Consider the following 27612-nt stretch of genomic DNA (forward strand, 5'->3'; position numbering starts at 1 on the left):
ACAATTCCTTCATATTTTTCAAATTTATTCTTTTGGAAATATGTATTTCAAAAATAGATTTAAAATATTTCGAACAAATACAATTTTGATGAAATTAATACAAATTTTAAGATTTTTCAAATATTTTCCCATTTTTTAGGTTTTTTTAAGCTACTCATCAGATTTTAGAAAAAGAAAAGATAGATATCTTATATTTTCGGGCGCACATCAGGCCCGATGGAGACATGGGTGTATTTCTTCGGATTTTTTGTAACATACATCTAATTAACTAAGTATATAGTTAGGTAAACAGTCTAGGTACAGACAGTCTCATAATGTCCCTAAGGACATTTCTACAATTTACAACCCGACCCCGAATCGATATGATTCAGTATCTGTTCGAGTATCCAGCTTGGAGCCTTCAATGAAAACTGCACACTCATCAAACAGTCTATCGGAAACAAGCCAATCGTCCATAGTCGGATATTCCATGAGGGCTGTTTCCCCGAAGTCTAGAGTCGTAATATATGTAAGGGACTTAAATCAAGTACTTTGTACAGATTTTTTGTATAATTGTCACGCGAAGTTTTGTACGAATCTACGAAGACTCGTAGAGTCTCAGTAGGTTCCTAGCTGCCAAGCCTGCATATGTTCGATAGGTGACAGGTACTGATTGATGTAAAAGACAGCTTGTGGCGTACTTCTAATAGCACCAGAAATGCCAAGAGAGGAACCTTAATTAACTTTTTAGTTCTGATAGGTCGTCGAAAATCAGCCTTCTATGGATTTCGAGCAATTGCATGCTAAAGCAGGACAATGAAAGAGAAGACGTTCTACGGATTCTTCCTCTTCTTCAACCTGGCAGCCTCTGCAGAAGTCGTTGTGTCAAGTCTTCTTGCATAGTTCCCAAAGTAGGCTGTATGTTACATCAGTTCCTTTATCAGTGCCTCTGGAACCTGCGACCTAACTACTAACATGAGGGAGACACACAACTATAAGTTAAAAGAAGTTGGAATGTTTATTCGGTCATGGTCGACCATATTATAGCCTACACCAGTGAGTATGTTAAAGAAGTGTATTTTAAAAAATAATGAATCATTTAAGGGGTTTTTAATTTGTTGACAAGAAAGTGTTATTCTGAAATATGGGTTATATGGGAGTAAGGGTAGGTTAGGTATGTAGGCTGCAAAAACGCACACTTGGGTCCTCCTGTAAGGTGGAAGAGAAGGAGGAGAGTGTGAGTTAAGTCAGAAGCGAAGAGTTTAATGATAAGAATAAGTACTGAGGGAAGTGTAGTAGAGGTACATAAAAGAAGAGAAAGTTTTTACAGTCATTATGGAGCGCAAAAATGCCGTAGAATAATAAGGCTAGATGATTTCAAAACCAAACTGGATAATTCTGACAGGTCGTCAAAAATCCACCTTCCATGAATTTCGAAGCGATTGTCTGTTAAAGCAGGGCAATGACAGAGAAAATGTTCTACGGATCCTTCCTCTTCTTCAATGTGGCAGCTTATGCAGAAGTCGTTGTAGGGTGTGCCAAATCTTCTTGCATGGTGCCCAAATAAACAGTGCAATGTGATGACAGCAATTAGATTGCCGAGATTAGGACGACATAATTGAAGGAGACATGACGTGCGTTTACTATATAAATTTGGCCATATCTTCCTGGTAATAGAGCAAGTTGTTTCGTTGTACCATCATTCCTGGGAAAGTTGTAGTGGAATGCCGCAAAAGATGTCTATGTCCCTATCGGACAGTGAGGCGTCTATTTTTGCTAATTCATTAGCTACACAGTTGCCAATCAAATGCCCGTGTCCCCATTTGAGCATGACTGTAAGGATGCCCGGCATTCCTGGACTAGTATGTATGTATTAGTGTATGCACCAATCAGAGATTTGATAGCAGCCTAACTATCGATATAAATTTGAATATCTCTATTTCAGCTTGTTCTACATTCATTCTATATTCTAAAACTTATCCTGATTCCAAATTCAGGGATGAAAATGCCACCTCCACTTGCTTTCCTTTTTGGGAACCGTCAGTATACACCGAAAGAGTTCTCGGAGAGTTGTCTTCCTCCAGTGCAGAGTTTTCAGAGATAGTATAACTGAAGTTTCCGTGTAGTTGGTGCAGTAGGAGAGAATTAGACCCATATTTACCCTTATAAATTTTAGTAGAGAGATTTACTTTAAAGTATTTATACAGAATTACATGGTGGCACTGCTGTTTATACGTGAATTATTGGCCTTCAAGTCCTTATTTGAAGGGGACTTTGTATGGGGACTATGTGGCCCGATCATTTTGAAAATCGATAGTATCATTTAGTCTTATATAAAACTAAGTTATAGCGATAACTGTAGTGATATTAGAACATTTAACAAGATAAAAAACCCCATTCGGGGGTACGGTTGTTTGGGGGCAAAGTGAAATACTTAGGCCTAGAGAAGAGTATATGAATCTAATTATCTGGCATACGAATAAAGCTTAATCGACTCAAAAATTGATTTGAAGTCGATTGCTATAATAGGTACAAAAGAATTATTTATTCTTTATTTCATGACAAAAAAAAACCTATTCAACGCAGAAAAGTATACTCCGCTAACTGTGTTCAAAATGTGTTGGCCTGTGTTTATTTACTTTAATACATATATTTTGTCCTTTTTTCATCCTTGAAAAAAACTGTATGTAATTTGTTTGGCATTTGTTTTATTTTTGTAATATTTATTTTTTTTTGATATTTTCGTTGTTTCGAAATGAGTTTGAGTCAAAAACAAAAATCATTCATAAACATAGTTTATTTTATTAATATTTTTTTTGTCTAACTTTTCAAAAACACAATCACAATGATGCTTGACAAATACATACATACATATTTCCAATTCTATTTTAGTTTTTTTTTTTTTTTAATATTGACATTTAACTTACAAGTGCAAAATTTCACATAGCAATCCACTGAGTTTTTATATGTTTTTTTTTTGTTTATTTTGTTAGTGTTTACAAAAAAATAAATAAATAAACCCATACATACATATGTACATCTTTACAGACTTACATTGAACAGATAAAGAATTTGTTAAATTCTTTATATAATTTCAACATATTCAGAAAACTGTGTGTAAAAAGATGACGTTGAAAACTGGTATAAATTTTTAAACAATTTTTTTTTTATATTTATTGATCCGCTTTATTACGCAGTTAGAACAATTTATTGGAAACCTTTTCATACAATAATATTGTTGATTAATTTTGTGGTTTTATATAAAATACGTAAGTAACTTCTTTTATGCACAATAAACGAGGATAAAACTGAAAATCTTTAGAAACTTTCTTTTTCTTAAATAGTTTAATTAAGTTAAGGTATGTTTACACCTATTAAATATTTAATAAAAATGGCGTGACCCATAACAAAATTTAAAATTTTCTTTAAATCTATAATATTTACGCAAACTTAATATAGCTTTTTGAAAGTTATCACTTTAGATAACTTCATTACAAAATCGATCGAATCAAAAAAAAAAATATTTGCAAAAAATATTGGTTACGTTTTTTTCACCAATTATTTTCTAGATGTGAACGTGTCATTATTTTACTAAATTTTTTAAACATGCCTTACTTTGTTTGTAACTTTTTATATTATTTATTTTTATTTTTTTTTTTCTTGTTAAATTCTTTATTAATTGTTAAGGCTTTGATTTAATTTTAACAATTTCAAATTAAGTGTTTTCTGTCACTTACTGGATTATTTTGAAAATAATTGCATTTCAAGATAAAATATTAATGCCAAAAAAAGTGTAATACTTATTAAAATATTAATTGATTGTTTATTTGCAAATCTTTGGGGATAAAAATAAAACGTAATTTATTAAAATAAAAAAAAAATAATAATAATTAAAATTTACTACTTCTGAAGAACAAAATCAATATCAAGGTTAACCTAGGTTATTTATTGTAAAAGCTAATTCAGGGGAAGTCGAACAAAGTATAACACTGATGTATTTATATGCAGTTTTTTAAAACTAAAACTCTTCAAGTTGGAATCAGAATTTTCATTCGAAAAAATTTTCTTATAATCGAAGAAAAATTATAAATTTTTGTTTCAATGACAGCAAACTTTTAATTTGGATAAAAATCGCAAGCTCGGTTAATTTGTTTTTAAGGCTGAAATATTGAAAAATCACTAAAAACATTCAGTTAATATTTCATTAATTCCTTTTATAAAAAATGGTCATCATTAAAAAGTAACAGCTTAAGCTTAACAGCTTAACAGCTTTGTTCCATTTCCAAGATTTTATTGATTGTTTCCCATTTTTTTTTTAACGAATGGCTCGGACGATATTAGCCCTTATGGTTTGAATTGTTTACGAATTATTTGCATATAATCAATATTTAAAGGAAAACAAACTGCAGCTTTCAAAAGGTAACATGATAACTTTTTTGTAATAAAAATATATTTTACAAAAATTACTTGTACTTTTTAGAACTATTGCATTTTTTGCTCCAAATATATTTCTGTTTATTAAAGTGTTCCGAAGAACATTTTTAGGAATCTCATGTAGAAATACCACTCAATACTACTAATGTACGGTTGAAAATACTAACCGCAGTATAATTTGCAAAAAAAAAAAAAAAAAATATCTCCAATTTTTTTTAATTAGTCTCGAAAATTGCCTAATTTTGGGCTAATTACAGTAAAAGTTATTTAAAATTGTTTAGAGTATTTTTGATCAACAAAATGATTTTAGTGGGTTTATCTATCTATCTATCTATCTATCTATCTATCTATCTATCTATCTATCTATCTATCTATCTATCTATCTATCTATCTATCTATCCATCTATCTATCTATCTATCTATCTATCTATCTATCTATCTATCTATCTATCTATCTATCTATCTATCTATCTATCTATCTATCTATCTATCTATCTATCTATCTATCTATCTATCTATCTATCTATCTATCTATCTATCTATCTATCTATCTATCTATCTACCTATCTATCTATCTATCTATCTATCTATCTATCTATCTATCTATCTATCTATCTATCTATCTATCTATCTATTTATCTATCTATCTATCTATCTATCTATCTATCTATCTATCTATCTATCTATCTATCTATCTATCTATCTATCTATCTATTTATATATCTAGTTAATTTTCCTACAACTTTTTTTCACAAAAATATACTCAAACAAATTCACGTTTTTCTTTTAATTGTATTAAAATTTAAATAAATATTTATGTTCTTATGAAAAACATACAGATATTATTGCAGTTTGTTTATAACGTAAATTATATTATTTTATACTTTTGCTCTTTGTCGCAATAATTTTACAGTGAAAATAAATTTTGTTTTTATTATTATCACAAGTAGAATTAAATATAAAAATAAACATGACATATAATTTGAATCTAGATAATTTATTTTTGCAGGCAATGAAAAAGGAGACAACTTCAATTTGTTACAAAAGAAAAAAAATACTTTTAAATTGATCCCAGCATAAAATAATTGATGTCATTCTTTACAAACGACATCTTAATCACATCTAAAAATGCGATTGCATACTTTTCGTTTTTATAAACCAAACAAACATATCCTTAGAAATGAAAATACAGTTAAAAATGGGGAAAGAGATGTAGAAAAGTCACTATAAACAACATATTCGAAGTACTTCAAATTTAGATGAAAAACCAATGAAATTTACATAAGCGTTTCATTGAAAGAATGTGGTTTATTTTTGACATACAAATATCGGATTTTTACAGCTTCTACAGATAAGATTAGATTTAGTTCAAAGTTTTCAAAAATTAACAACATCCCTACAATGACACGCTAATGTAAAATTCATAGGTTTTTAACCTGAATTTGAAGCACTTCGGGTTACTAGTTGTGATGAAAATTCTACATATTTTTCCACACAGTTTTTTGCTGGGGATATAAAAGATTTAGTCCTGCTGTGACTTATAATATAGTATATAGAATTATGGCACATAAATCATAATAAGGGTCTGAAATTTTAAGATCAAATTCTTTTAAAAAAATTTTCATTTAATATAAAATAAATTAAAACAAAATTAATCCCTAGTTTCATAAATGATTATTAAAGTTATCACGGGTTTATTAAAGGAACTTTGTTTGAAAACAGTTTAATAAATCAAAAATAAATCATTGTTAACTTTATGAATACTGAGACAAATAATTAACATTCATCAGGCCAAATGAATTGTTAATTCAAAAAAAAAAATTACCAAAAAAAGTATACATTTTTACGATTTTATATAAAAAAACGTGTTAACACGCTTAAAACAAAATTTCAAAACGTGCCAAAATAAGGCAGATGTGAAAAAAGTTAATTTATATTTACCTCAAATATTAGAGAATGCTGCTGAAAAGAGAAGAAAAAAATAAAAAATAAATTATTATATTTTTATATAAATAATAAACCGTAAAAAGTAAAAAAAATTATATGAGTTTAGAAATTTAGGAATTAAAAATGTGTTAATAAATTCAATATCACAAGAAATCAATTTTTAAAATTTAAAAGTAGTCTAACTAAGTTATGTTATGTCTTTTTCCTGGAAGCTGCTTAAGAAATAAATTATTTATTTTTATACATATGTATGTGTTTTTTTTTTTATTTTAATTTATCTCTTATAGTTATTATTAAAATGTTTATTATTATTATAAATTGTGACGCATTTTTTATTATTTTATTTGTTTATGCTTTTAACACCAAAATTTTAACGTCATAGTATGACGTTTAACTTAAACTAATGCTTTTTTAAACTTTAACAGTTATTTAAAATAAGAAAACAGAGAATAAATGAATAAATGAATGAAGAAAACCTATATTGATCACTATATAAGGGTTTTGTTTTTACTAAAATTTTCCATGAAAAAGAGCGGACATCAGGCCCGATAGCTTCGGATTTGTTGTAGTACACATCCTACTATTAACCTAACCTAACTAATTAAAACTTCCTTTACAATTAAGCAAGCATTTCGGGAATTGAAAACAAAATGAAGTTTATTACTATTTTAGTTATTATTATTTTATAACTATAATGTATAAAAACTTTCTATTGTTATATACATATAACTTTGGTTTACTTTAGTTTACGCATTAATAATTGACATTGAATTTAAATAAGTAAAAAAACAACAAAAAGCAAAAATTCAAAATATATAAAACAAAATAAAAATTTGCATAATTTTCACATCAAATCTGAAAAAAATAATAATAAGGTATAAAAACAATAAATATTTTTCGCAGAATAAACAGCAAAAAAAAACAAGTTGTATTTGTGGGGTGTCAACTGAGAGAAAAATCGTATAATACAACAGTATTATTAAAAAAAATTAAACAAATTTATGGCTGTTATATTAACAAATTTGCTTAGAGTAGAGTTTAATTAATTTCTAAGAAAAATTTTAACATACAAATCTATTTGTTATGATTTATTTTTTTTATTTATATAAAACACCTTAACATCGATATGATGTTAATGTTTTATACCAACTTAACGGTGGGTTTATAATTTAAATAGTTATATATTTTTTAAATTAAAAACTACAACAAAATTCTTTATAAAAAAATGTAAATACATTTTGTATAAATGCAAATAAATTCGTTGATATTTATCTTGGGTAGTTAAACTTTTTATGATGACTACTAAATCGTTTTTTTGGTAGACCGTAATAAACATGATTTATCTATTTTTATTACAATTTAAGAATTTTTGTTTTTTTTTTAGAACAACTTTATTTAAAAATCTATTAATTGAATTTGGTTTGATGGTATGATTGTTTTTTTTTTTTCTTTGATCAGCTGTACTCTGGTTTTTACTTCGACAGTGGCGGTAAATAGCAAGCACGGATGGTACAACTGAAGAGTGATTATTTCCTGAATATAGACTAGACTATAGACTGGAATATACAGACTATAGACTAGACTATAGACTGGAATATACAGACTATAGACTAGACCATAGACCAGACTGTAGATTAGGCTACAGACTAGACTATAGACTAGACTATAGACTAGACTATAGACTAGACTATAGACTAGACTATAGACTAGACTATAGACTAGACTATAGACTAGACTATAGACTAGACTATAGACTAGACTATAGACTAGACTATAGACTAGACTATAGACTAGACTATAGACTAGACTATAGACTAGACTATAGACTAGACTATAGACTAGACTATAGACTAGACTATTGACTAGACTATAGACTAGACTATAGGACTAGACTATAGACTAGACTATAGACTAGACTATAGACTAGACTATAGACTAGACTATAGACTAGACTCTAGACTAGACTAGACTATAGACTAGACTATAGACTAGACTATAGACTAGACTATAGACTAGACTATAGACTAGACTATAGACTAGACTATAGACTAGACTATAGACTAGACTATACTAGACTATAGACTAGACTATAGACTAGACTATAGACTAGACTATAGACTAGACTATAGACTAGACTATAGACTAGACTATAGACTAGACTATAGACTAGACTATAGACTAGACTATAGACTAGACTATAGACTAGACTATAGACTAGACTATAGACTAGACTATAGACTAGACTATAGACTAGACTATAGACTAGACTATAGACTAGACTATAGACTAGACTATAGACTAGACTATAGACTAGACTATAGACTAGACTATAGACTAGACTATAGACTAGACTATAGACTAGACTATAGACTAGACTATAGACTAGACTATAGACTAGACTATAGACTAGACTATAGACTAGACTATAGACTAGACTATAGACTAGACTATAGACTAGACTAGACTATAGACTATAGACTAGACTATAGACTAGACTATAGACTAGACTATAGACTAGACTATAGACTAGACTATAGACTAGACTATAGACTAGACTATAGACTAGACTATAGACTAGACTATAGACTAGACTATAGACTAGACTATAGACTAGACTATAGACTAGACTATAGACTAGACTATAGACTAGACTATAGACTAGACTATAGACTAGACTATAGACTAGACTATAGACTAGACTATAGACTAGACTATAGTCTAGACTATAGACTAGACTATAGACTAGACTATAGACTAGACTATAGACTAGACTATAGACTAGACTATAGACTAGACTATAGACTAGACTATAGACTAGACTATAGACTAGACTATAGACTAGACTATAGACTAGACTATGGACCAGAGGTCTACTGACAACTATGTGGACTATTTATAAAAAGTTTATAAGTCAGAAAAAGTAGCGAAAAAGGCGTGGAGGTACCGCTGTATTTTCGATATCGAAAAGTGCTATATTACTGAATTTCCCATGCCTGTTTTGTAGTCTAATTAGGATATAATATTTGGTAAAACAAGGGTTAAACAAGAAAAAAAAGAGGAGAAAACTAAATTTTTGAAAGAGATGCCAGGCCGTATTCTCCATCGAATTGTTCTTCAGTTAATCGTTTTCGACCCACGAAATAGATAACTTGTCAATAACCAACTTATTTAAATTACATGCATGCTACTGACTATTACAAAATTTAATTATTTTCGTTTAAACGCTATAACGTAATAACATAAATTATTTATAATATTCAAATAATTTATTCCTAACTTTTCTCTCTTAATACTTAAAATGTAAAACGCTGACAATCAATATTTATTTTATATTTTATTAATTTGCATAAATTAACTGCACTTGATTTTTCTTGTTAATATGCAATTTGAAACAAGTAGAAAAGTATAGTCGGGCATGACGGAACATATGATACCTTACACTAGTTAGGAGGAATATATTTAAAAGAATATGATTTTTTTATAAAAAAGCATTTATGTTGAAGCAATTTATTGATGAAAAATTGATTTGCCAAATGGAGGCTTTTTATGGGGCTAGGGTCAAATATGGGTCGAGCCTGATTCGATTATTTGGGGGCTAGTTGATATAATGCACCGATTTCAACCATTTTGAATAGGCATGCGCGTATGTTCCAAATTTCATCAAAATCTCTTGAAAATTGCGGTCGGTTGTTGACTGTAAGTTGACTGTATAATATATTTGTGCGTTATAAACATCAGCCCAAACGCACAATACCCATATAGTGGTGTAGGGTATAAAAAGGTACAATAATTAAACATTTTGTTTTAACTAGAATTTCAATATGTTTTATTTGCTGGATTAACTTATGACGTCCGATTAATTATTTTCTCAATTGTCTAGTTGTGTACTTTAGTTAATTAACATTTTTTTTCACTTATTAATTTTTATAAAAGTTCAATTTCCTTAGAAATTAATAAAATTTCGACTAAAATCAACAGCAGCGCACATCAATATTGTTGTGATTAATAACAGATTTCATTCATTGCTGTGAAATAACATTAAATTTGTAATATTACAGGGGGTTGAATGGGTTAAACTTAAATGATTGCACGAGATTTGGGGAGGAAAAATCTGATTATTTTTAGCTAGAATTATTCTTTAGAATTATTTTTGCTGAAGCTTAAACGTGCATGACAAAATCAATAAGTTTCAATAGAAAAGTCTCGGCAATAGAATGTTTTCAAGAGAAAATTTATTGAATTTTATGATATTATATTCCATATAAAATGATATCGGAAGGACATTCAAACTGGAAGGTCGTTTGACAATTTTCTATAATTGAGAAATTTATTGAAAATTAAAACTTCAAAACCATCTATCGGATAAATTTATAACTTCTCACGATCCCTGTAACATGTATATTTGAAATTTTGTACTATTAGGTCCCGCAGTTCCTGAGTTTATCTATTACGAACAATCATAACTCTTTTATTTATATAGAGACCTTTTAGATAGCGGATTCGATTTAACCATGTCCAACGGTCCATGTGTATGTTGAAATCAGTTTCGTTCTTCAAAAAGTACTTTTTGAATTTTTACAAAATTGAACCTAGAAACATAAAATTAAACATTCAGAGTCCTAAGTGAATGAAAATCTATAGGAAATGAATTTGATACTTTTTCGTTCTTCAACTGGTACTTTTTGGTTTTTCTGCAATAACACTGATTAAATGAAAATATCGAAAAGGGGACTTTCTGGTAAGTACTTTTCTATCTTTCAAATGGTACTTTTAGTATTTTCTGAACTATTGTACCTGGGAACATAAAATCATACATATTCGATCCTGATCCTGGTACTTTTTCGTTCTTCAACTGGAACTTTTTGAATCTTTATGGAACCTAGAAACGCAAAATTAGCAGGAAGCAAACTGATAGAATAAAAATTTAAAAAGTGGAACATCTAAAAAAGGGGACTTTTAATTGTTTTTCGTTATTCAATGGTACTTTTTTGAATTGGAACCTTTGTATTATTGAACCTGGAAGAGTAAACTTTTTGGTACTTTTTTTCTTCTATCACTCTAAACCTAGATTTTTTTTATTAAAATATGTATTGACTGGTTTTTTAACCCACTATGGTGAATTATATATACATATATCATTTGGCCCAGCCGAATATAGAACTCTTACTTGTTTTTTTATTAAAATAAAAACAAAAGTTCTATTTGAATCTAAATAGCTTTCATTCATGATTGTTTTTGGGTTGCTTTCCAAAAAATAAAACATCAAATTATTAATTACACACATAATTATAAAGATAACATCTTTTCATGCTACAAAAAAAAAAAAAAAATAAATACGTTTTATAATTTAAAAATTTTCTATTTATCAAACCTCAAACAAGACCTTTTTTGAATGAGAAAGTGTTGCTATAATTTTAATGAACAATACGTCTGCTACATAATAATATTCGACATATTCTATAATTAGTTAAAAATTCTATATGATTATGCTAATTTCACAAAAAAAGTTGTATACAATGTATATTAATGTTAATATTTGAAAATTATAACACAACGCCACACATAGACTGAGTGATAAATATTAATTCAAACAGAATTTAAATTGCATTGAATTAATTTAAATGTGTTCTAATAAAGCTAACAATTTTCCCTAAAATACCTACCTATGCAATTACTTGGGGTACAATTAATTTTATCGATTTTTTAAAACAAAGTATACAATTTTTCATCTCTGCAATAATAAAACGCAGAATTATGGCAACGCAAAAAACAATTGTAAAACCAAAACAAACAATATAGTGTTGCCAGAAAAATAATCATATGGTTTTGTTTGTCAAGGCTAAATTGTATTTTAAAATAATTGCCACACTGTCTATTAAATATTCTAATAAAACAACAACTTCCTTCCTTTGTTTTGAGAATGAGAATTACAAAAAAAAAAAAAAAACAAAACGAAATGTGTAACTCAAAAAAAAGTTGGAAATGAAAAAAATAGAACAACAAACAAAAAACTTTTTTGCAAAAGGTTAGGCTAAATACTTGTAGGTTTTTTGCTTGAAGTGGAATACAAATGTTGCCACAACTACGCACACATACACTCTTCCTCGGATCCGGAACGTGTGTATGTATTTCAATACCCCATGGCAACTTTGATAACAGATAAACGTAAACAGAGCAAAAGCGAAAAGTAAAAGAAAAATAAAAACGAAAAATTGTTATTAAAAGAGAAAAATTGCAATTACAAAAACAATCTTATGCGAACAGTAATGTGGACAAAACTAGCAGTAATTTTCAGTAATATGTTTAACGAAGAAGCTATGAAACTATAACATTCTAAAGAATATATAAAGAATATAACTTTCTACATAGAAATCAATAGAAAACCTTTAAGAAATCTGTAGTTAAAAAATATCGCAATATGTAGCCGGTCATGTTGCGATATTTTTTAACTACAGATTTCTTTAAAGGTTTTCTATGTAGAAAGTTATATTCTTTATATATTCTTTAGAATGTTATAGTTTCATTCGCTAAAAATTGTCATAACAAAAAAAATATACTCTATTTTTAGAACACTTTCCGATAACGGTTTAACTGGTTCATTGCAACAGAAGTGGTTGAGAAAATCGGACGTGCAAGATAACTTCTCAACTTCAAAGCCCAAGAATCGTCCAGGTACTTATATCTGGAAAATGAAAATGTTTAGATCAAGCAGGTAGAGTTCGAACTTATTTTAAACCTTTTGAAGTAGGATGATAGAAGAAGAACATATTCTAAAAGACTAACATATCAGAATTTGCATTCGAACGTACTTTTTGGATTCTTTTATTCGATAGCGAATAAAACTTATCGAAATTTTTAATAATGGCATTCGATAACGAGCAATCATTCGAATTCCACATATTAAACTTGTTTCCATATTTATCTTTTTAATAGAGTATTTTTTTTTTTTTAATTTTTGTTTAAAATTTTGTGATTTTGAACAAACATATGATTTTGTTTACATTTCGTTCAGTGTTGTAAAACATATCTGAAAGTTTTTTTTACAATACAGAAACAACAATTCAATTCGTTTCATACCGAATAGTTAGTTAGATTGTTAGAAAAGAGGATGTATGTTACATCAAATTCTAAGAAATCGACCTAGACCTCCATCGGGCCTGTTGTGAGCTCCTTTACCAGTGTCTCTGGTTGAAATCGAACCCATGATCTCCGGTCTAACAGACTAAAACACTAACTAGGAGTTGCGAAATCTGCAGAACAGATCAGACGCTTAAGACCCAAGACAAGTTTTATCTCTTCTTCAACAGGTTGGTAAAAGTAAACACGACGAATACTTGCGACCAAGGAAGTTGAGTCTTTAAAAATCTTTCTATATATTTTCTGTATCACTGTAATGCCGAAGCGCACACATATTAAAAGTAAACAATAATAAACTGTTGGTTACTATCGTGTTCTATACATAAATACATATGTACATTAGAATACCCCCTTTTGTATGAAGGAAAAAAAGGTACTGATGTTCCCAGCGAAAACGAAAGCTTGCCTCATTCTAAGATAACGTTTCTCAAAATTTTTATATGGGGGTTAATATTTGTTGAAGAGGTTCAACTTTCATTTTAGGGCCACCCTAATGTACTTAAATTTTTACGTAAAATGAACATATAGTAAGTAAAATGATTCTACTACAACAACGAATACGTCAAAAGAAGGACATAGAAATTTTCAACTTGACACAGACGTCATTTTACCTTGAGTTGTTTGTTGTTATGTGAAAATGTAATTATATACATATAATAATAGACTGATTCAAAAAATTACAAATTTTTCATCAAAACACTAAATCTAGCTCAATTGTACTTTGACTACTTCAAGGAAAGGGAATCCATTTTTTCGATTAACATTTTAACATTCGATCTTCATTGTCTTATTAAAAAGGACCGAATAGAACAAAGAATATGGGGAACTTCCAATAAATCCAATAGTTTATATCTTAAACTACACAATTTTGCGGCACTCTAATGTTTACGTTAATATTCATTCATAAAAGTCCTTAAAAATGAACCATCAAAGAGTATAAACATTATGAAAAAAATATGCAATGTTTGGAAGGGATTTTCCTTTTATAATTTTCTATGCCAATCAGGATGTTGATGTAGTAACATGACGTTTAATTCATACTTAAATATTGATTTTATATGTATATGTACGCATGTATAAGTTTGCCGTATACAAAACCTTATAACAACAGACTAATTATCATTAGAAGAAACATCTACAACCAGACGTAATATTAAACAACATACATACCAAACTCATTCATTAAACATTCTTATTTGTTATAGCAACAACAATGAGAAAAACAACATTTACGATTTGTACTAGCTGAAAAAGTAAAGTTTACGGTTATTGTAGAATATACCCTATCGTTCTAAAGGTGAGGTTATGTACCCTATTTAAACAATATTTTTTGAAGTTTTTGCTAATCGTGAGAAATTGAAAAACATGGTAATGACTTGTATTTACTCAAGAACTAATTTTTTCAATGACTACTACATACCGCTCACATTACTTAGGTATAGTCAAGTAATTACTAACAAATAACTATATACGTAAGTACATACTCTTTATCCATGACATTTTGTTTCGAATGTTACTTTTTACAAAAATTAGAAAAAACTTTACTTAACTCCTTAGTAAGTACTTACCTAACTCCCTGCTTGTTAGTGTGCGTAGTATGGACTTAAAATGATATTGTGTAAGTAAATTTTAGCATATTAACCCCTTACTTTTGAATACATGTAAGTTTTTACTGGGTTAATGGCTTCTAATATAAAGCAATGTTACAAAACTTGAGGTCTCTTAAAAAAAACGCAATATACTTGTTTATATAGAATTTGTGGCGCCCATTTTTGTAGATACTAATATTTAATAAAATTTCATGTACCCTGCACACAAGGTTTACATGGCATAATCGACTCTACTAATTAATTCTAAGTATACCAAACTTTAAAGTGGATGCAGGACCAATATTTTTAAGCGTTGCAAACATCAACACAAATGCATAATACCCTCCCCCCACTATATTATTGTAGGCTATAAAAAACAGTTATTTGGAGGCAGATAATAGAACTGCAGAGTAATAATAAGCTTAAAAGGTCTGGCAGGCATCTGTAAAGCTAAGTTAATTATAAAATAACAATAGATAAAACTGAGAAATTGACATAAAGAAGTTGGAAAAGATTTGCCATTTCATTTTCAAAAAATTTTTCTTCAAAAATATAATTTTATGAAATTCTCGTATCATAGAAATGATTTTAATTATTTCAAGGATCGACATCAGTTAAATTCAGCAGCAATACATACATATGTATGTATAAATAAACAAACATGTGCTATTCATTAGTGCAAGGCTATCTAATATATAATTGCCTGAAAAATAAAAATTCTCTTAATTTACTTTAAGTTTGTTTTGTTCATTTCCCAGGATAGAAAGACTAGTTGTCGGAACGTGGTAGGTTTTTTTGTATTTTTAATAGTTACATGACAGTCTTTGACATTTTTATTTGCGTCATATTAAATGTAAATATTTTTGCATGCATTTTCTTCTAAAAACCTGTTGTTGTAATATAGTACATATGTACATAGAAAAATAACTATGTAAATTACAATATACAGCGGGTGGCAAAAGGTAATGGTGACAGTTAAAAACTGTTGAATTTAATAAATGTACTAAGGCAAACATGACAGTAATTTAACTAACTAACTATCTATATATCTATCTATCTATCTATCTATCTATCTATCTATCTATCTATCTATCTATCTATCTATCTATCTATCTATCTATCTATCTATCTATCTATCTATCTATCTATCTATCTATCTATCTATCTATCTATCTATCTATCTATCTATCTATCTATCTATCTATCTATCTATCTATCTATCTATCTATCTATCTATCTATCTATCTATCTATCTATCTATCTATCTATCTATCTATCTATCTATCTATATATCTAGCTATCTATCTATCTATCTATCTATCTATCTATCTATCTATCTATCTATCTATCTATCTATCTATCTATCTATCTATCTATCTATCTATCTATCTATCTATCTATCTATCTATCTATCTATCTATCTATCTATCTATCTATCTATCTATCTATCTATCTATCTATCTATCTATCTATCTATCTATCTATCTATCTATCTATCTATCTATCTATCTATCTATCTATCTATCTATCTATCTATCTATCTATCTATCTATCTATCTATCTATCTATCTATCTAACTAACTAACTAACTAACTAACTAACTAACTACCTAACTAACTAACTAACTAACTAACTAACTAACTAACTAACTAACTAACTAACTAACAAACTAACTAACTAACTAACTAACTAACTAACTAACTAACTAACTAACTAACTAACTAACTAACTAACTAACTAACTAACTAACTAACTAACTAACTAACTAACTAACAAACTAACTTACTAACTAACTTACTAACTAACTACCTAACTAACTAACTAAATAACTAACTAACTAACTAAGTACTTAACTAACTAACTAAGTACTTAACTAACTAACTAACTTACTTACAACAGTAAGTAAGCCCTTTAATTAAATAATGATTTTTATCTTTTTCCAAATACTTATATTTTTTGTAATCTAAAGTATTTGAAAATAAATTACATATATAAACAAATCAATCAATTAATATTTCTATTTTAATAACAAAACTTTATTTATTATAGAATTAAATTATCTATTAATAGAAATTTTAAAAAAACAGTAGTTATTTTTAATTATTATTTATACAAAATGTCTAAGTTTCTTAGAAATAAACATTTTTGTTGCTATTAACAATTTGCTATTTTAAGGAATAATAAAACTGGTAATTAAAGTGGATCACAGAATTTATCATACGCAAAAAATTGTATTTCAATGAATCAAATTTTGTATTAATTAAAAATATTCCATGTATTGAAATTCCTAAAATATTGGCAAAGGATCCTATTATACACTAAAAATAATTAAGCGCACGCTAGATAATTGGCACATACTTATCTCTTTACCCTATGACGAATCCTATTGAAAATGGTCTATAAAATTGGTTCATTATTTACAACCGTACCTCCCGAATAGGGTCGTTGAACTCATAATTATGTTAAATGTTTTAGTATCGCAAAAATCGGCACATTTTTGTCTAAATGTTAATTTAGACAAAAGTCCCTTTCAGAAAATGACTTGATGGTCAATAATTCACTTATAAACACTAGTATCACAAAGAAGTTATGCATAAACAACTTGAATGTAATCGTCAACCCCTCTACCAACATTTATAAGGATATGCCATGACCTACTATACAGTATTACGTGAAATTATGTAAGTATTTCAGTTATACTGAAATATTTCTTCCATAATTCAGTGAAATCATAAAGTGTTATATATCAATGAAAAGCTTATGATATCTTATATTTATTGGTATACATATTACGTACATCTTAATTTAATACCTAACACAAGATAGGGCAAAAAATGTGTAGGGGTTACCCTACTGTACATACATAATTAACACATTACATTATTTAAAAAATTGTTAATTTGTATATATGATTTATAAAATCCAAATAAAAGCCACATTATTTTAAAATAGGTAATTTATTATACATAATTTCTCCATAATATTTAATGTTGTTGTTGTTCTTTATTTTAAATAAATTTAACAATTTCTTAGTATAGTATGCAACCTTTTATTTAATTATTAAATAATAAATATATGTATGTAGTTTTAACACATTATTATAAAATTCTTTATAGAATCCAAAGAAAAACCAACAATATTTTATATTATTTCGCTATAATTCTCCATATTGTGTAATAAATATAGTTTTTTAATAAATTATTTTAATTTTTTTCTTTCTCTTATATTTTTCTTTACTACGCCTGTAAAGAGTTTTACAGAAAATTCCCATAAAATGAAAAATGAAAAGATATAAATTGTTTATATGCATTGTTTATAGACGGACGGACGGGCGGACAAGACAGCCTTGTGGACTTTGTTGAATGCAAATATGTCTATTTAGAATAGAGTTTGCCTTGCGATAAACGGTACGGGGAAAATATCTTATGTGGGTAATTTTTTTTAAAGAAAAGTTTAGCAAGGTTGGCAAAGAGAAATACATATTTATGTTATCGGTAACGGTATTTAAAATTATATCGGTATAGGGTTACCGATAACGTCTCAAACCCAACATAAGCTTACATTGAAAAGTAATGAGTTAATATGCTAAAAAAGCATATTTTCACTACTTATTCATTAGCATTTAAACTCATTATTTTAACACGATGATGACCCCAGCAAAAACTTACATTAAAAAATTACTACTTATTCATTAACATTTTAACACGGTGATGAAATTGGAGGCAAGTACTTATGACTCTCGCTTACAAATCACTATTTAAATAAGTACTTACAAGTAGGGAGTTAAAAAGTTGGTTTGTTTTATAAACCAAAAAATAATCGCTCTTACAGGATACGACTTTGGGCTTCTATCTTCGAGTAAAGTACTTACGTATCTGATTATATGTAAGTCATTATAAGAGTGCAACAGACGGTATGTAGTAGTCATTGAGAAGTAAGTGGTTATATAAGTTCAAGCAATTTCAAGTTTAAGTTCTTGCTGGGACATTGAAGGCAAGTACTTACAACGTTCGCTTACAAATAACTACTTAAATAAGTACATACAAATAACCCAGCAAAAAAAGAACTTCCAAAGAAGCGAAAAAGAAGTAGAATTTACTCCATGGATGTACTGAAAAAGACCTGAAGAAGTGATGATTTTAACACAGGCTTGTCATAGGATTGATGTCCTTTTTATTTGATTCCAAATTCACTACATCTGAAGTAATATTAATGCTCTTTTTTTGGAAGTTATTCGGAAGTGAAATTGTAGTATTATAGAATACAACTAATTTACTTAAATAATATTAACTTAATAAATACAAAAGCCCAAATATAACATTTTTTATCTCATAAAAATGAAAGAACAAAAAATATATCTTCAACATTAAAAAAATTAAATTATTTTCGCTTCTTTTTCTTTAAAAATCACTTCTTCAGAAGGTAAAAAAATTAGTACTACTTTTGAAGTGGTGATAAATGTTATTCCTGTGGAAGTACTTCGTTTTATTTTTGCTGGGTAAGGAGTTGAAAAATTTACTTTGCAAACAAATTGCAAAATTCAAAATAAAGTACTTACGTAACTGATAGTATGTAAGTCATTATAACAATACTTAAAAGCAATGCAGACGGTATGTAGTAGTCATTGAAAAGTATGTGGTTGTGTAAGTGCAAGTCATTACCGAGTTTTTAGTGGAAATGAAAGGTATTATAATTAATAGTTAAATTGTAATTCTAGTGTATTTACGATTCAGAGTGGAATTACCAAAAAAGGTTATCTTAAAAAAAATGATATAAAATATTAAAAAAATATATATATATATTTGTATATTTTCGGAATATGTACATTAATATTATACAAAATATTGCATTAGATTTTCATTTGAAACTATTTTGTTTTCATATTTTAATTAATTATTTATTTGATTGATTGAAATCCCCTAATTGCATAAATGCACGTTGTACACATTTGTTTTTGCTGTTTTTTTTTCATATTATATTATAATAATTATAATAATTTATTGTATTTTTTTTTAACAGGTGGAGTGGGTAATAGAGAGAGAGAAAATAAAACTCAATTTATTATTCAATATTCTTTGGGGAAACATTAATCTTTAGTTTAGTTTTTTTTTTTTTTTGAAATTCCTAGAATTATTACTTTAGTAGCTGTTTTACAACAAATACCAGCAACAACAACAACAAAATAAAACTTTAACAAACTATTATTATTTAACTTATTGTAGCTTAACTATAATAAATATTTAATACTTGTATGTTCCTTATTATTGAGTTCTACTAAAATAAATAACAACAAAAACTTTAATTTTATATAAAATGTTTTACTAAAGATCAACAATAATTAAGCAACAATATGTTAAAAGTGAGTTGGTAACACAAACGTGGCTTTGTTTGTTTTCAACTTTTTAAGTTTCTCAAGAATTTCAGATGAATTTTTCTAAAGCCAACAGGTAAACTATATAAAATAGACTGACATCTAAATGAAATTGTAACCATGTAGATGAATAGAGGGACTAAAGTGTTACACATGTTGTTGCTGTTTATTGACTGAGTTAATAAATAAGGATATAAGTTGGAAATTAGAGTCCGACCGAACTCAAAATTTCGTTCGGTACCGAATACCGAACCCGAACTTCGGTAAATTTGAACCCGAACTTTGTTCGGTTTTTAAAGTTCGGTGAACACGAACTTTTTTTAAATGAAACATAATACTTTTTTATTTTTGATTTTTAAACGATTTATTGACAATGATATAATTATCTGTAAGAGCACGCTGAGAAAAAACATGGTTGTGATAACCATGTTCTAAGAGCAACATATTATGATTAAATTTATGATTATAGTCTAAACATATTATCGTTATTGTAAAAATTTTAAAATATCATATGATTAAATACCGTCAAAATATTTCATCATGATATTTTTGTATTTATCATAATATTGTTATACATGATATTATGATCAAATGTGATCAAAATTTAATTTTAAATAGGTTTCAAAATCAAAATGAACTTTATCGAATCAATAAAAATAGTTTTTAAAAAAATAAAAAATATGTATACAATACTTAACACAATTCGCAAATTTCAATTTGCCAATTTATATGAAATTTTAGTCCATAAAAAAATTTAAATATAATTTCATAAAAATACTAGTATTTTTAAGCCTGTTATGAACGTTAGTAATTTTCTAAAGCGAACATTATATGGAGGCCATGTCCAAATGTAAAGCGATTTTGTCCATTTTGAATACCAATCAACCTGCAACAATAGTTTAGGTCCTATCGGTCTTTCAAGAGACTGACAGACATGTCTAGATCGTTTGAGAATAAGAACCTAGAAAATTTCGATGTTACAAATGAAATTAAAGATTTATAATCGAAACTAGATAATTCAAATTAAATGTTTCACTTTTCTTAGCATTTTAATCAGTTTCTGGTTAACAGTTTTTCAAATCAGCCGAACCTATGTATATCCGAAATTTATTGTACAGCCAGGATGTATGATAACTTCTGTAAACAGATTTTCAGCATTTTTAAAACTTTTTGGTGATATAAAAATATGATAAAAAAACATTTTCTAAAAAGTTCGGTCGGTGTTCGGTCAAAATTTCGCCAAACACCGAACATTGACCGAACCTCACTTTTTACCGAACTCCGAACCCGTACCCGAACGTTCGGTCGGACACTATTGGATATAGATTTTACTTAAAAATTCAGTTTAAAAGGAGGAGGAAATATGACATCAAATCCAAATACGCTTTAAAAGCGTCTATGTTGGGAATCGAACCTAATACCTCCGGTCTTACAGACAAGAACTACTAACTTACCGGAGGCATACTTTTTTTAATATTTACTTTATGAAATTATTGTCGTGTTAATGATAATTTAACAAATTTTTAATTAAAAGTACCAACAACTATTTTACAATATTGTTAAATAATATCAAAAAATTTTGTGAAATTCATTTGAAAATGTTATTTAAATAATACATACCACAAATAAATGCAATAGAATTTTAAATTTGTTATATTAAACAATATATGTACCTGAAAACAAAAAAAAGGAAATAAGTTAAGTATTATTATTATTAGTTTAAAAAACATACAAAAATATAAATAAAGCAAATTTAAAAAAATATATTGCATAAAATTTATTTAATTTAAGTCAATTTAAGGAACTTAAAGTGAACAAAAGAAATTATTTTTCTCCTCATAAAATAAAAAAAATATGTTTTCAGCTTCTTCCTAAAGTGGTAATTGTAAGTGGGCAAAAATAATATATTCATATTTAAAATAATTGACCTTTAACTTATAATAAACTAAAACAACAATAACAAAAAATGTGAAAAATTAAATAGAAATATTCTACTCAGTCAAGTGTTATTATCGTACAGCAGTTTGAAGAATGTTGAAAAATATATATGTATATATACATTAGGGTAGTAGTTTGTAGGGAAGACACAATAATAATCTTGCTTCATTCTAAGATATCATTTCTCAAAATTTTTGTCCTGCAGTCAATATTTAGTGAACTGGGTCAAAGGTTAAAAATGTACTTTTTTAAGGTTTTCCAATTTTACGCAAAGGAATGACATAAAATTTTGATATCATGTAAAAGGTACCTTATAACGTACTAAACTTTCATTTTCGGCGGAAACATTAGCAATTTCCATTTTGGGGCCACCCTAATGTACATAATTGCGTTGTAAAAAAAAACAAAAAATAATGTATAACGAATTACAAACACTCTAATGATTTTTGTTTAAAACGTATAATTGTGCATTATGACTTTTAAAGAACTTCTAAAGAAGCAATAAAGTAAAGCATCCCAGCAAAACTCGGTAATGACTTGTACTTATGTAACTTTTATACCCTTCACCTTCGTGAAAGGTTATATGTACATATATAACATTGTCATTACGTTTGTAATTTCTACAATATAATTTTCCGACCCTATAAAGTATATATATTATGGATCCTTACAGATGGCGGACTCGATTAAGCTATGTACGTCTGTCTGTCTGTCCTTCTGTCTGTGTGTTGAAATCAATTTTCTGATTTCTTCCAGATATCTTCGGGATTCAAATCTTCAAAAATTCTGTCAGAATTCGAGAAGTTTCCGATTTAAAATCAACCAAATCCGTCCATAAATAACGGAGATATGAGCAAAAATCCAAGACAATCTCTGAAAATTTCATCAAAAAAAGTGAATGTTAGTGCACGCGTTGGAAAAAAAAATACAATAACATTGTATTGGAAAAAAACATATGTTTGAATGTATGTTGGTTTCATTGTTTTGTGTTTTATTTCGTGTAGCGTTCTTGGTGTTGTTGTATCTTTCGTTTTGCTGTTGTTAAAGTAATGGTAGAGTCGGAAAAAAGCGATTTTTTGTTTTTAAAACAAAACAACTTTTTAACTCCCTATTTGTAAGTACTTATTTAAGTAATGATTTGTAAGCGAGCATGGTAAGTACTTGCCTCTAATGACATGGCCGTGTTAAAATAATGAGTTAAAATGCTAACGAATAAGTATTACTACTAAGCCTCTTTTTTTTAGCTTTTTAACTTATTACTTCTCAATGTAAGTTTTTGCTGGGATTATATGCCATAAGATTAACTGTGATATGAAAGTAATTTTTATGCTATTTTTACACAATGATTATAATTAACCAGTTTGAAATTAGCAAAAATTTTATAGAAATTCTTCTATCCAACTGAATTCTACTTCCGAAGTGCTTATAATAACAATTCCCTTGGAAGTACTTCGTTTATTTTTCTGTGTATTGGATTCAAATTCCAAATGTTGCTTATTGTAGCGTGCACTTAAAACATTATTAAAACAAGTTGTAAATAACTGTATGAAAACTTGTTATAAAACCGCGTAACATTTTAATTAGACTAAAGTAAACAATAACAAAAAAAAAAAAAAATGCCAGTAAAAGTAATGTAAAACACACAATTACATACTTAAATGAAAAAGAAAACAAAAAAGAACTAAATATAATATAATAGCAGAAAAATATTTAATAAAAAATAAGCGATAAATATAAATCAAGAAAATCCATTCAAATGAATTGAAACGTTTTTAATATCTCACTTTAAATAAGGAGTAAAAAACATAAATGCTAGAATTGTAAAGATTTATTAAATACAATTGTTAAAAATTATTAATTTAACTATCAATATTGGAATGTAATTTCAACCAACTACTAAAGAAATTGAATAAAGACAGTAACAAAATATTGTATCAAAGAAAAACAATCAAAAACAATAGATAAATAAATAATAAACAATAAATAGATAAGATGAACAGAAATGTGTATACGAAGGTAGTCCTTAAATTCTTTACAAAAATAAATTTAATTTAAAAAAGTAAGAGTTCTATATTTGACTGTGCCGAATCTTCGTTATAGTGTTTTTAAAAAAGAGCCAATATGTGTTTTATTATAAAAAAAATGAAAAAAGTACCAGTTGGAAAAAGAAAAAGTACCAGAAAGTCCTCTTTTATACAATTTCATTCAATCAGTATGCTGCGTTTCTAGTTTTAATATTATGAAAGATTCAAAAAGTACCATTTGAAGAACAAAAAGTACCAAATTATTCACTATTCTAGGTTTTCATTCCATTAATGTCCTATATGTCTGATCATATGGTTCTTGGTCCAATATTGCGAAAAAAGCAAAAAGTACCAGTTGAAGAACGAAAAAGTACCAAAATGTCTTTACAACACTATGAATGTCTAAAGACTGAGAATATTTTATTTAATGTTCAATTTAATAGAAAATTCAAACAATAGCTTTTGAAGAACGAAAAAGTAAGTTTTTGCTTGGTAGTTAGTTAGTTAGGTAGTTAGTTAGTTAGTTAGTTAGTTAGTTAGTTAGGTAGGTAGTTAGTTAGTTAGTTAGTTAGTTAGTTAGTTAGTTAGTTAGTTAGTTAGTTAGTTAGTTAGTTAGTTAGTTAGTTAGTTAGTTAGTTAGTTAGTTAGTTAGTTAGTTAGTTAGTTAGTTAGTTAGTTAGTTAGTTAGTTAGTTAGTTAGTTAGTTAGTTAGTTAGTTAGTTAGTTAGTTAGTTAGTTAGTTAGTTAGTTAGTTAGTTAGTTAGTTAGTTAGTTAGTTAGTTAGTTAGTTAGTTAGTTAGTTAGTTAGTTAGTTAGTTAGTTAGTTAGTTAGTTAGTTAGTTAGTTAGTTAGTTAGTTAGTTAGTTAGTTAGTTAGTTAGTTAGTTAGTTAGTTAAATAGTCCTTTTCCAGTGCCTCAGGTGGGAATCGAACCCATGACCATCCGTCTACCACACTAGAACACTAACCTACCGGAGACCACTTTTTTATGATTAGAAACCAAAAACATTCAGGTTTCTGAAAATTGACTCTCTAATGATTTTCTGATCGGGTCAGGAATATTGTAATTATTTTGGAATGCATAATGCATCGCTCTCTTCTTAAACTTAAGTTCAAACTTAAGCCAATCCCCACCTCAGTACATTTCTCTAAGAAAAATATAAATTTCAAAAATATTTTTTTAAATCTTTCATTGGAATCTTAATTTTATGAACTGCCTGAATAATTATGTTTATTTTTGCTGATTTTGCAATTTATTAGTGATTTAAGCTGTATTTTTTTTTTTTTTCCTTTCAAATTAATATGATTTTATTTTTAAACTTTTATTTAACATTATTTATTATTTATGCGAATATATTTGAATTTATTATTTATCTTTTACTGTTTGTATTTGATATTAGTAAATATCGGGACAAAAATAAAAACACTACTGTGGGTTGGTTTTTGAACAAAAACTATTGAAAATTTTCATATTATGCAGACTAACATTAAGCTATAGGAATGTATTAGTTATAGATTGTCTTCATAACTCACATACAACTACTGTTGAAATGAGAGAATTTAATTAGAGAGAAAAACAATTACAAAAATATGTATATAAGTATTTATATAGATGTTATCTCGATATCACTGAGCTTGATTAAAAATCGCATTCTTACTCTACCAAACAATCGATTTATAATTGAAAGAATTATATTATACTCCCAATGAAAATTTTACTCGGTATTGCATGTTCTTATATTTCCTTAAGGGAGCTTAAGATTTTGATATTATACAAATTGAAGCTTTGACTAAAATATTGACTTTGAATAAGAGACTCGCCGAGAACCAGGGAGATAGAGATAATTTTCTTTGAAAAATCTCATATTAAACTTACATTTAATAAGAAAAACAATTTATTAAGAAATATAATTTATTAAGAATGGATTTCCCAAAAAAAATCTGAATTAAATAAATATGGACCCTGCATTTGTAACGCGGGAAAAAAATTAAACAGCAGTCAAGACAAAAATTTGCAACGCTTTCGTTAATTAATGAACACAACGTGAGGCAGGGTTGGCAAAATTGGTATAATTGTACTTTAATTGGTACAATTCGATCTTCAAAACTACCAATGTCTCATTTTGTACAATTTTAAATTTGTTTCGTCATAGAAATAATAATCTAAAATCGTACTTCTGACACAAGTTCAAAGTAATATCTTCGCTCAAATTTTTACTAAACTTCAGAGCAGAAAAATTACACTTCTTGACTATATTCTCTGATATTGTTATGAAATCTGAAAGAGATTACAATATGGCGAATTGTAATAAATTTTACTAAAGAGAGTACTTTTTTAGGATTACTATTTAAATCCGAATGGTAAAATAATATAAAATTATAAAGGTCTTTTAAATGCAATACTTTTTATTAGACTTTGATCTAGTCTATGGTCTAGTCTATTATGAATTAGTCTTTGTACTAGTATACGGACTATTCTATAGACTAAACAATAAACTACACTAAGGTCGAATCTACTGACTACTCTATTGTCTAATTTATACTCAAGCCTATATACTAGTCATTGGCCGTGTCCATAGAGAGCCCATGTCTAGTACATATATGGAATAGTCAAATACAGTTGGTCGTATTTGTTTATTGACTAACCAGAGAAGCAGTAGTCCATAAAGAGCCAATATGCAGTCTTGTCTAGTCTACAGACTGGTCTAGTTTTTGGACTACTCTATTATCTAGTCCATAGAGAGGCAACTGTCTAGTATATTGAATATTCTATTGACTAACTGTATTTGTTTATTGACTAATCTCTTAGCTAATACATATGAACTGTTAATTTAGAAAGTATTATGAGTCCACTTTCCAAAAAAATAAGTTAAGTATGGATTTGATGTGATCGTTTAATATTCTAAATAGAAAATTTTAAAAACTTAACAGTTCTTTGATTTGGTACAATCGAAATCAAAAAGGTAAAATTTTTGTTGTTTTGTGAAATTTTAAAATAACATTTGCCATCCCTGACGTGAGATACAATAAAAAGAGAAAGGCAAGGAGAGGCAGTAAGTAATACTTTAAAGATAAGATATACACACAATAATATTGTGAATTTTTTATTTATTTATTTATTTATTATTATATTTTGTATATTTTGCTTTATTATTACATATAACAGACAATTAAATACACATATTTGAATTTAA

At 27.6% G+C, this 27612-nt stretch overlaps 1 protein-coding gene across 13 annotated transcripts in view; it reads right to left on the reverse strand.

Annotated features, from left to right (window-relative positions):
• Positions 1–27612, reverse strand: part of LOC119609107 (signal transducer and transcription activator) — a 68079-nt gene that overhangs the window by 22539 nt on the left and 17928 nt on the right. For 5 of the 13 annotated variants that reach the window (XM_037963855.1, XM_037963847.1, XM_037963876.1 and 2 more), the window contains exon 2: positions 6355–6375. The gene's annotated coding sequence lies outside the window, so the exon portion shown is untranslated. Of the gene's footprint in view, positions 1–6354; positions 6376–22077; positions 22131–27612 lie in introns of those variants that run through there. The other 8 variants (XM_037963894.1, XM_037963837.1, XM_037963829.1 and 5 more) reach the window with 4 other exon arrangements.

This window comes from Lucilia sericata, unplaced genomic scaffold, assembly GCF_015586225.1.
Source record: "Lucilia sericata isolate MDLA Ls3-8-SP2 unplaced genomic scaffold, ASM1558622v1 Contig000022F_arrow, whole genome shotgun sequence".
Classification (NCBI taxonomy): domain Eukaryota; kingdom Metazoa; phylum Arthropoda; class Insecta; order Diptera; family Calliphoridae; genus Lucilia; species Lucilia sericata.